Source organism: Otolemur garnettii, unplaced genomic scaffold (genome assembly GCF_000181295.1).
Source record: "Otolemur garnettii isolate 467f Iridium unplaced genomic scaffold, OtoGar3 scaffold00003, whole genome shotgun sequence".
NCBI lineage: Eukaryota > Metazoa > Chordata > Mammalia > Primates > Galagidae > Otolemur > Otolemur garnettii.
In genome coordinates this window covers 4,565,363-4,575,883 of record NW_003852398.1, presented here as the reverse complement: position 1 = coordinate 4,575,883, position 10,521 = coordinate 4,565,363, and positions in this window count along the sequence as shown.

Sequence of the window (10,521 nt, the reverse complement as noted above, 5' to 3'; positions counted from 1 at the left end):
CGCTGCCTGAAAGCATGGTTTTACTAAAGGTCCCTTTTGTGCCTTCTTTCACCTGCCTAATGCTGTTGGGGTCCATCCGTGTTGTTGCACATATCAGGAAACCACCCTTGTGGCTGAGTAGTCTTCCATTGTGTGGATGTAGCTCAAGTTGTGAGTATCTGGGATGTAAGCAGTTAGATATAATGAATAAAGCTGCTGTATTTGCATGTAGCTCTGTGTGTGGATCTGTTTCCAATTCTAAGAGTGGCATTGCTGGGTCAAAACAGTGAGACACTACCGCACTTTTCCAAAGCAGCTGTACCAGCAATGTGATAAGGCTTCCAGTTACTCTATGTCCTCACCAGCACTTGGTAATGTCATCATTTGAAGAAATTTTTAGTCGTTCTAATAGGTATAGTGTGTAATCTCATTGTGGTTTTAATGTACATTTAAATGTGTATCTAAAAACATTACATTTATTTAATGATGTTGAGCATTTTCTTACGTCCTTATCCACATCTCTGCTGTGGTGAAGTATGAGTTCAACTCTTTTGCCCTTTTAAAAACTAGATTCTTTTGTTTTCTTATTATTGAATTGTGAGAGCAATTTATATATTGGGGATGTGAATCTTTTGTCAAATCTGTGTTTTGCAAATATTCTCTCCAATCTGTGACTTATCTTTTCATTCCCTCAGTAATGTCTTTTGAAGAGAAGAATCTTATCTTCATTTTTAATTAATTGATTGATTTTTATTGTTTGGGATTCATCGAAGGTACAAACAACTAGGTTATACTGATTGCATTTGTTAGATAAATTCCCTTTTATAATTGTGTCCCTCCTCCAGGAGGTGTGCCATACACCATGACCCCCATCCTCCTCCTGCCTCCCCTCTCCCCGCTTGCTCAGTCCCCTACCCCTCTCCTTGTATTAGCTCATCTGCTGCCTTCATGTTGGAATAGAGTACATTGGAGTCTCGCTTCTCCATTCTTGTGATGCTTTACTAAGAATGTGTTCTGCCTCCATCCAGATTAATACAAAAGATGTAAAGTCTCCATCGTTTTTAGTGGCTGATTAGCATTCCAGGGTATACATATACCACAGCTTGTTAATCCATTCCTGGGTTGGGGGGCATTTAGGCTGTTTCCACATTTTGGTGGTTGTAAATTAAGCTGCGATAAACAGGTTAGTGCAAATTTAGTCCTTATGATAAAAGAATATTTTTCTTGTGGGTAGATGCCTAGTAATGGGATTGCAGGATCAAATGGGAGGTCTAATTTAAGTTCTTTGAGGGTTCTCCATACTTCCTTCCAAAAGGTTGTATTAGTTTGCAGTCCCACCAGCATTGTAAAAGTGTTCCCTTCTCTCCACAACCACGCCGGCATCTGCAGCTTTGAGACTTAATTAAACTGAAAAGCTTCTGTACAGCTAAGGAAACAACAACTAAAGCAAACACACAACCTTCAGAATGGGAAAAGATATTTGCATATTGTCAATTGGGCAGAAGCTGTAATTAAGTCCTATTTGTTTGTTTTGGTTGTTGCAATTGCCACAGAAGTCTCCTTCATAAAATCTTTCCCCAGGTCAATATATTCAAGTATTTTCCCCATACTTTCTTTGAGGATTTTTATTGTTTCGTGCCTTAGATTTAAATCTTTTATCCATTTTGAATGAATTTTTATAAGTGAAGAGAGGTGTGGGTCCAGTTTCAGTGTTTACAGTGGACATCCCGTTCTCCCAACATCATTTGTTGACTAGGGATTCTTTTCTCCAGTGTATTTTATTGTTTGATTTAGCAAAGATCAGGTGACTGAAAGAGGTTAGTTTCAGCTCATGGTTTTCTATTTGGTTCCAAATGTCAATGTCTCTATTTTTGTGCCAATACCGTGCTGTTTTGATCACTATGGCCTTGTAGTATAGCCAAAAGTCTGGTAGGGTGATACCTCTGATTTTGCTTATTACTATAAATTGCCTTGGCTATACGGGGTTTCTTCTGGTTCCACACAAAATAAAGAATTATTTTTTCCAAATCTTGAAAGTGTGATGATGGTATTAATTAATTAATTAATTTATTTATTTATTTTGAGATAAAGTGAGACTTTGTCAGAGTGCTGTACCATCATAGCTCACAGCAACCTTAAGCTCTTGGGCTCAAGTGATTCTCTTGCCTCAGCCTCCCAAGTTGCTGGGACTATAGGTGCCTACCACAACATCTGGCTGTTTTTGGAGATGAGGTCTCGCTCTGGCTCATGGTGGTCTTGAACCTGTGAGCTCAGGCAATCCACCTGCCTCAGCCTCCTAGAGTGCTAGGATTACAGGCATGAGCCACTGCACCTGGCCAGATGATGATATTTTAATAGGGATTCCATTGAATCTGTAGATTGCTTTGGGTAGTACAGACATTTTCACAATGTTGATTCTTCCCAGCCATGAGCATGGTGTGTCCTTTCATTTGTTACTATCTTCTGATATTTCTTTTCTTAGGGTTTTGTAATTTTTTTTTTTTTGCAGTTTTTGGCCAGGGCTGGGTTTGAACCTGCCACCTCTGGTATATGGGGCCAGTGCCCTACTCCTTTGAGCCACATGCACCGCCCAAGGTTTTGTGATTTTCTTTGTAGAGGTCTTCACCTCTTTTGGCATGTATATTCCTAAGTATTTCATTTTTTTTTTTTGAAGCTACTGTGAAGAGAATTGTGTTCTTGATTAGCTTGTCATCTTGGTTGTTATTGGCATATACAAAGGCTCCTCGTTTGTGGACATTGATTTTATATCCTGAGACATTGCTGTATTTTTTGATCACTTCTAGGAGTCTTGTGGTTGCGTCCTAATATCTTCTTTAAAATTTAAAAATTTGATAAAGTCAATTTTTTTTTAGCTTGTGCTTTTTGTATGCTAAGAAATCTTTTGTCTAATCCAGTCACAAAGACTGCTCTCCTGAGTTTTCTTATAGAAGTTTTATAGTTTTAGGTTTTATTTAGGTCTATGATCAAATTCAAGTGATTTTGTATATATGGTGTGAGACAAGGATTGAGGCTCATTTTTTTTTTTTTTTACATTTGTGTGTCTAATTGTTTTAACATTATTTGTGGAAAACACTATTTTTTAAAATCAAATCATAGCTGTGTACATTAATGTAATCATGGGGTACAGTGTGCTGGTTTTATATACAATTTGAAATATTTTCACCAAACTGGTTAACATAGACTTCATGGCATTTTCTTAGTTATTGTATTAAGACATTTATATTCTACATTTAGAAAGTTTCACATGTACCCTTGTAAGATGGACCATAGGTATGGTCCTACCAATCACCCTCCCTCCACCCATCCTCCCCCTGCCCTCCCCTCCCTCTCCCCCTTCCCCATATTCTTGGGCTATAATTGGACTATAGCTTTCATATGAAAGCTATAAATTAGTTTCATAGGAGGGCTGAGTATTGGATACTTTTTCTTCTATTCTTGAGATACTTTGCTAAGAAGAATATGTTCCAGCTCCATCCATGTAAATATGAAGGAGGTAAAGTCTCCATCTTTCTTTAAGGCTGCATAATATTCCATGGTATACATATACCACAATTTATTGATCCATTTGTGGATCAATGGGCATTTGGGCTTCTTCCATGATTTAGCAATTATGAATTGGGCTGCAATAAATGAAAATACTATTCTTTACCCACGGTATTACCTTTGAAATTTTGTCAAAAATCAGTTGGCCAAGCATGGTGCCATGGTTCAATGGTTAGAGTGCCAGCCCTGCAGACCAGCGGCAACGAATTTGAACCTTGCCTGGGCCTGATTAAGCAAAACAATCAATTGGCCATATACTCGTGGATCTACTTCTGGACTCTGTTCTGTTCATGAATCTATGGGTCTATCTTTTTCCTAGTACCACACTGCCTTGCTTGCTATAGCTTTGTAACAAGTCCTGAAATCAGGTAACACGGTCCTCCAATTTTGTTCTTTTTAAAATTTGTTTTGGCTATTCTAATTCACTTGACTTTTCAATTAATATAAATCTTAATTTCTCAATTTCTACCCAAAAAGTCTATTTAGATTCTAATTGACATTGTATATACTCTATGGATCAATTCAAAGAGAACTGACATTTCAACCACTTTATGGACACAGTATATTTTTCTCTTTAGGTCTTTTTGATATCTCTCAATGCTTTGTAGTTTGACAGTTTTCAGTATAACATCTTGCACATATTTTGTTAGATCCATCTCTTAAGTATTTCATATGTTTTTGGTGTTTTTCTAAATTGTACTTTAAAAACTTTCAAATTCCAATTCCAATAGTTCATTGTCAGAGTATTGAAGTTGAATTGCTGTTTGCTAATTGCCTGTGACCTTGCTAAGTTCTCCTATAGTTCAAGTTGCTTTTCATAGACCCTTTGGGATTTTCCACAGAGATATTGTCTTTGCAAGTAGGGACATTGAATCCTTATGGTATTTCTGTAGCCTTGTCCTTCTGAGGACATAAAATGTAGCTGCTTAGAGTTTGACTTTGCAGTCAGTCCGGCCTGGGTTGGATTACGGTCCTTCCACTTCCCAGCTCTATGATGACTCTGTCATAATTGTTTAGCCTCTCTGAACCTTCATTCCACCATTTGTAAAATGGGAGAAAATTATGCTTCTCTAAGATTATCATGAGATAATCACTATTTCCCAGAAGTAGGATTGTAGGTTAAACTCCAGTCATGATCTTAAGACTTTTGGTATATATTTGCCAAAATGTTTTCCAAAACTGGAGTGCCACTTTTCAGCAGCTTCAACAATCTTGCCATCATGTCCCCCAAACTCATATGTTCATATAAGATGATATAAGACCTTTGGGAGGTGATTAGATCACAAGGGTGGGCCCTCATGAGTGGAATTAGTGTTTTATTAAAAGAGGACCCAGAGGGCTCCCTTGCCCCTTCCACCACGTGAAGCCACAGGAAAAGAGCCATCTAGGAGCCAGAAATGGCCCCTCTCCATGCAGTAAATTTGCCCGCACCTTGATTTTAGAACTCTCAGCCTCTAGAACTGACAGAAACAAATTTCTGTTGGTTATAGACTATCTAGTCTATTTTATTTTGTGATAGTAGTCCAAATAGATGAAGACACTCATTTACAATTATGTGTACATTAAAAGACTTGGAGAACACTGTCATCATGCTGTATATCACAAATACATACTGTTTTAATCTGTCATTAAAAGTAAATTAATTTTTTAAAAAGGGAGAGACTTGGAGAGAGCCAACAGCAATTTGACCTCTCTTGTAATAGTTTTTATTACCTTCTTTGTTTCAAATTGTCATCCAGGGGCAGCGCCTGTGGCTCAAAGGAATAAGGTGCCAGCCCCATATGCCAGAGGTGGCAGGTTCAAACCCAGCCCTGGCCAAAAATTGCAAAAAAAAAAAATTGTCATCCAATTGAACTTTTGTAGTTCCTGTCTGTTGTTTCTGGCTCATTGATTGTCTTGACTGTTAGTTTATATATCTTATTATTTTGATTTTTGAAGTGTTTTTCTTTTTTCTTTTTATTGTTGGGGATTGATCAAGGGTACACAGAACCAGGTTACATTGATTGTTTTTGTTAGATAAAGACCCTCTTATATTTGTGTCCTGCCCCCAAATGACACCCCACCCCCTCCCTCCCTCCCCTTCACAGCTGTCCCCATTCTTAACCCCCCACCGTGTACTTGGACCTTAATTGTCTTCATATCAGAATTGAGTACATTGGATTCTTATTTCTCCACTCTTGTGATGCTTTACTAAGAATAATGTGTTCCACATCCACCCAGGTTAATACGAAAGATGTAAAGTCTCCATCTTTTTTAGTGGCTGAATAGCGTTCCATGGTATACATATACCACAGCTTGTTAATCATGACGTGTTTTCTTTACAAAGTGGAAACTTGCTAACCACATATGGGAGAAGAATTGACCTTCCAGAGCATTTCCTATATTTCCAGCCACTGTGTGTCGAGGCTACTAACTAGTCCTCATGACAACCCTACGAAATCTCTTTTTCCTTTAACTTTGCAGGTGAAAAACCCAGGGTGAGAAGTTAAGTCACTTGCCCAACGGCGCGGCTACGGAGTAGCAGAGCTGGGATTTTTGCCCAGGGGAGGAACCTCCACCACCTCATTCAGCAAACATAAGGTCTGGCAAACTAACCAAGGTTCAGACCAATTCTTGCCCTTAAGAGCTGAGTAACACTGGGGCAATCTCTTAGCCCCTCTAATCCAGCGGGCCACTTGTTCACAAAATTTTTGATGAATCTTCTGCGTCAGGCTCTCTTTTAGGTTCTGAGCCTCAGTTTCCTCATCTATAAAATGGGCCAAGTGATTATGTCTGCAGCCTAGCTATTATGAGGGCTGGATAAGATGGGAATGAACACTAAGGCTTCAGATGAACCCGACGAAGGCTGGATTTCTGGCAGTGTCCTGTCTTGAGTAGAGGCCCTCAAAGGCACAGGCCAGCTTCTCAACTTCCGTCTGGTGCCTGGCTTATCTCTCTGTCTTCTCTTAGAAAGTATAAAAGTGCCTTGGGCAGTGCCTGTAGCTCAGTGGGTAGGGCGCCAGCCACATAAACCGAGGCTCGCAGGTTCGAACCTGGCCAGGGCCAGCTAAAACAATGACAACTGCAACAAAAAATAGCCAGGTGTTGTGGTGGGGCACTTATAATCCCAGCTACTTGGGAGGCTGAGGCAAGAGAATAGCTTAAGCTCAGGAGTTTGAGGTTGCTGTGAGCTGTGACACCATAGCACTCTACCCAGGTTGACAGCTTGAGACTTTGTCTCAAAAAAAAAAAAAAAAGAAAGAAAGCAGAAAGTGCCAATTCTGCTTCTTTCAATTCTAACCACTGAGCTTTGAGGGAAGGAGAGTTAACCTCAAGCAAGAGGCTAGAGGGGTGTTGTGGTCGGCGCCTGTAGTCCCAGCTACAAGGGAGGCTGAGGCAAGAAGATCACTGAGTTTGAGGTTGTTGTGAGCTGTGATACCAGGCACTCTACCGAGGGCGACGAAGTGAGACTGTTTCAAAAAACGAGGCTGGAGGGGATGGAGAACTGAATTCCATCCCTGCCCTGCTCTTCAAAATCTGCAAGGCTTTAATCCAGGGACACTTTTCTCTGAATTTTGTTTCCTCTGTTGCAAACTGGATTGCAAACTGGAGATTTTTTTGACGCCTGCCCCAGAGCTGAACAAGGTAAAGGAGATAACAAGTGGGGACGCTTCTTATACATTATAAGGCTGAGAGCGTTTTTATCAATGGGTCTGCTTTGTGTTTCAGGGACTGTGTGTGGTGGAAAGAAAGTGGGCTCCAGGCTGGTTTGACCCTGGGCTCTGTTACCCACCAGCTGGGACCCTGGGTTTCTGCTTCTATAGAACAGGGATAATATTGAGGTGGTCTGGTTATGGGGCTATTGGCCTTCTTTGCACATGATAAAATTGAATGTACTAGCCTCCCTGTGATTGAGGGGGACCCTGTGACTAGCCATGGCAGGCTAGCTGTGAGTAGAAGTGACATATGTCACTTTCAGGCTGGTGCATTTAATTGCTCTAACATAATCTGCCCTTTTTGTGTCATAGCAAATTTACTTGTAGATAGGGCCTCCATCTGGGTCTCTGAGTGAAGCCACCTAGAAAACATGTACTGGGAGAAAAAAAAAACACAAAACTCTTTTATTTAAGCCATCAAAATTGTGGGGGGTTATTTTTTACCACCGCATAACTTTGCTTATCCCATCTGATACAACCCCTCCTCCCCAAGGTGGTTGTGAAGATTCCACATAAGGGTACATGTGACACTCTTGGTTAAGAACCTGGCAGGTAGTAAGTACTCATTGAATAGGAGCTGTAGTTGTTATTATAGTAACAGCACAACAACAATAAATGGTTGGACTCAAATCACAGCTTTGTTCTTAGCCCTCTGGGTGACCTTGAACAAGCAACTTACCTGTATGAAATGGAGGTGACCGTGAGGGTCACAGGTGAGCTAAGAGCCAGGGTTGCACAGTGGCCTTAGAGCCCTAAAATCAGGCTTTGAATCTTGTTGGTATCATTTATTAGGTATTGTGTAACCTTATGCAAATCACTTAATCTCTTCGTACCTCTGTTTCCTTATCTATAAAATGGAAATAATAGAAGTACCTATTTTAAAGGGAGGAGAATGAAATAGGTTACCAAATACAAAATTAAAAACAAATTTCCTGACACACAGTAAGCACTCCATTAATGGGAGCTTTTATTATGAGTGTCTTTTGGGCAATATGGAACAGGGTTTGGGAGCCCTGGGTTGGATCCTAGCCCTGTGTCTCGTTAGCTGTTTGACCTTGGCGCTGTCATTAATTCTCTGAGTCCCACTCTCTTCATTCAGCAAATGGAGGTAGTACATATAATATCTACCCTTGAACATTCTTTGAGGGTTGAGACAATGCGTGGCACTGGTGACGTAGGCAGTGCCAGCTGCAGGGCCCAGCCCTCAGCAAGTGTGTAATCAATGCGGGCTGTGGTGACCCAGACATGAATGAACACCCTGAACCCATCAGTGTTGGTCCCTCCACCACCACTCATTCTCTCTTGCTGCCATGTTTGTGCCATATCCAGATTTGGGACACTTTGCTGAAGACCAGGACTAGGATGAGACGAGTGAGATGCCAACGGCCTGCTCTCCCCATTTCACAGAGGGAGAAAGGAGGGCACAGCCAGGCACAGCAACAGCCTCCTGATTCATGTGTGTGGCTAACCAGCTGAGGCAGGACTCTGTTCTCTAGACACCCACCACCCCCTCCACAGGTGGAGGCCACAGTCCTGCTGGCGCCCGGGCGGGCTGCTGCTGCCCGCCTGTGCTTCGCGCTGTGGTGAGCACGGCAGCTGGATTCCGTGGCCAGGTGGCAGAGGGGCAGGTCTCTCCCCTGGGCATTGACAGCCACTCCGGTTACTCTCTTGGATTTCCTCCCTCTCCAGGCTGCTCGCTAGGTGGGCCTTTGGGGGCTGTGGAAGTGCTCAGCATTTTCACTGTAACCTGCTGTTTCTGAGGCCCAGGGGTGCTGCCTGAGCTGGGCCCTCCACCAGGGCCACCATGCACAGAGGAAGACACCACAGAACTTGTCCCCAGATGCCATGTGGGAGTGGTGATTCCCTGTCCCTGAGGACTGAGCTGAAAGCCGGGAGCTGCCAACCGCTGCAAGGTAGGGAAAGACTCCAAGGCCCAGTGAGGAGTCCTCGCAACAGACATGCCTGGGGGCTCCCACCTGGTGGTGGCTCGCTAGGAGTCATGAGTGGGACAGCTGGTTTTGCTACACCCACGCAGCAATGCACACGATGGAACTCTGACTTGGGCCTGGCCTAATCCTGAAGTGTAACCCCAGTTCACAGCAGAGCTGCAAAAGCCGGCCCCCATGGGGAGCAGGAGAATGAGGGAGACTGAGGGGTTGGGAAGTGTTGATACCTTCAAAATCTTCTTAAAATTGTTTTTTAATGATATGTAATATTTGTAGTATAAGTTATTATAATATTTGTAATATTTGGGTATAAGTGATATTTGATGTATTTATGCAATGTGTAATGATCAAATTAGTTTGGGATTTCCATCACCTTGAATGTTCATCATTTCTTTGTGCTGGGAATATTACAACTTTTTCTTCTAGCTACCAAATCCTCCTTTTAAAAATAGTGTGCACCATGATGTTGGATTGTCACAATATATTACCACAAACTTGGGGCTTAAGCCAGAGGGCCCAGACTTTTTGGCACCAGGGACCAGTTTCATGAAAGACAATTTTTCCACAGATGGGGGAATGGTGATGGTGGTGGTAGTTTTGATGAGAGTCTGCAAGCAATTGATTTATTATGGTCTCCGTGTAGTCAAACCTCTCTGCCAATAACAATCTGCATTAGTAGCTGCTCCTCAGTGCTAGCCTCTAGCATCGCTGCTCAGCTCCACCTCCGATCATCAGACATTAGATTCTCACAAGGAGCAGGCCACCTAGGTCCCTCACAGGCAGTTTACTGTAGGGTTCTCACTCTTATCAGAATCATGCTGCTGCTGCTGATGTGACAGGAAGTGGTGCTCAGGGGGAGAGGTGAGCAGTAGGGAGAGACTGTAAATACGGGTGAAGCTTCACTCACTCACCTGCTGCTCAACCGCTGCTGTGCAGCCCTGTTCCTAGCAGGTCATAGTCCAGTAACAGCGTGTAGCCCAGGGGTTGGGGACTGCAGGCTTAAACAGCAAAAGTTTATTTTCTCAGAGTTCTGGAGGCTGGAAAGTCTCAGATCAAGGTCTGGCAGGGTTGGTTTCTGGTGAGGGCCCTCTTCCTGGCTTGTGGATGGCCACCTTCTCACTGTGTTTCTTCTCTGTGCATGCATGGAAAGAGAAAGTGAGCTCTGGTATCTCTTCTGATGAGGACACTAATCCTATTGGATCAGGACCCCACCCTTCTGACCCCATTTAACCTTAGTTACTTCCATAAAGGCCATATGTCCAAATACAGTCACATTTGTACATGGGGGATGGGGCTTTTTCAACATATGAATTAGGGGGCAGGGGAATAAACATTCA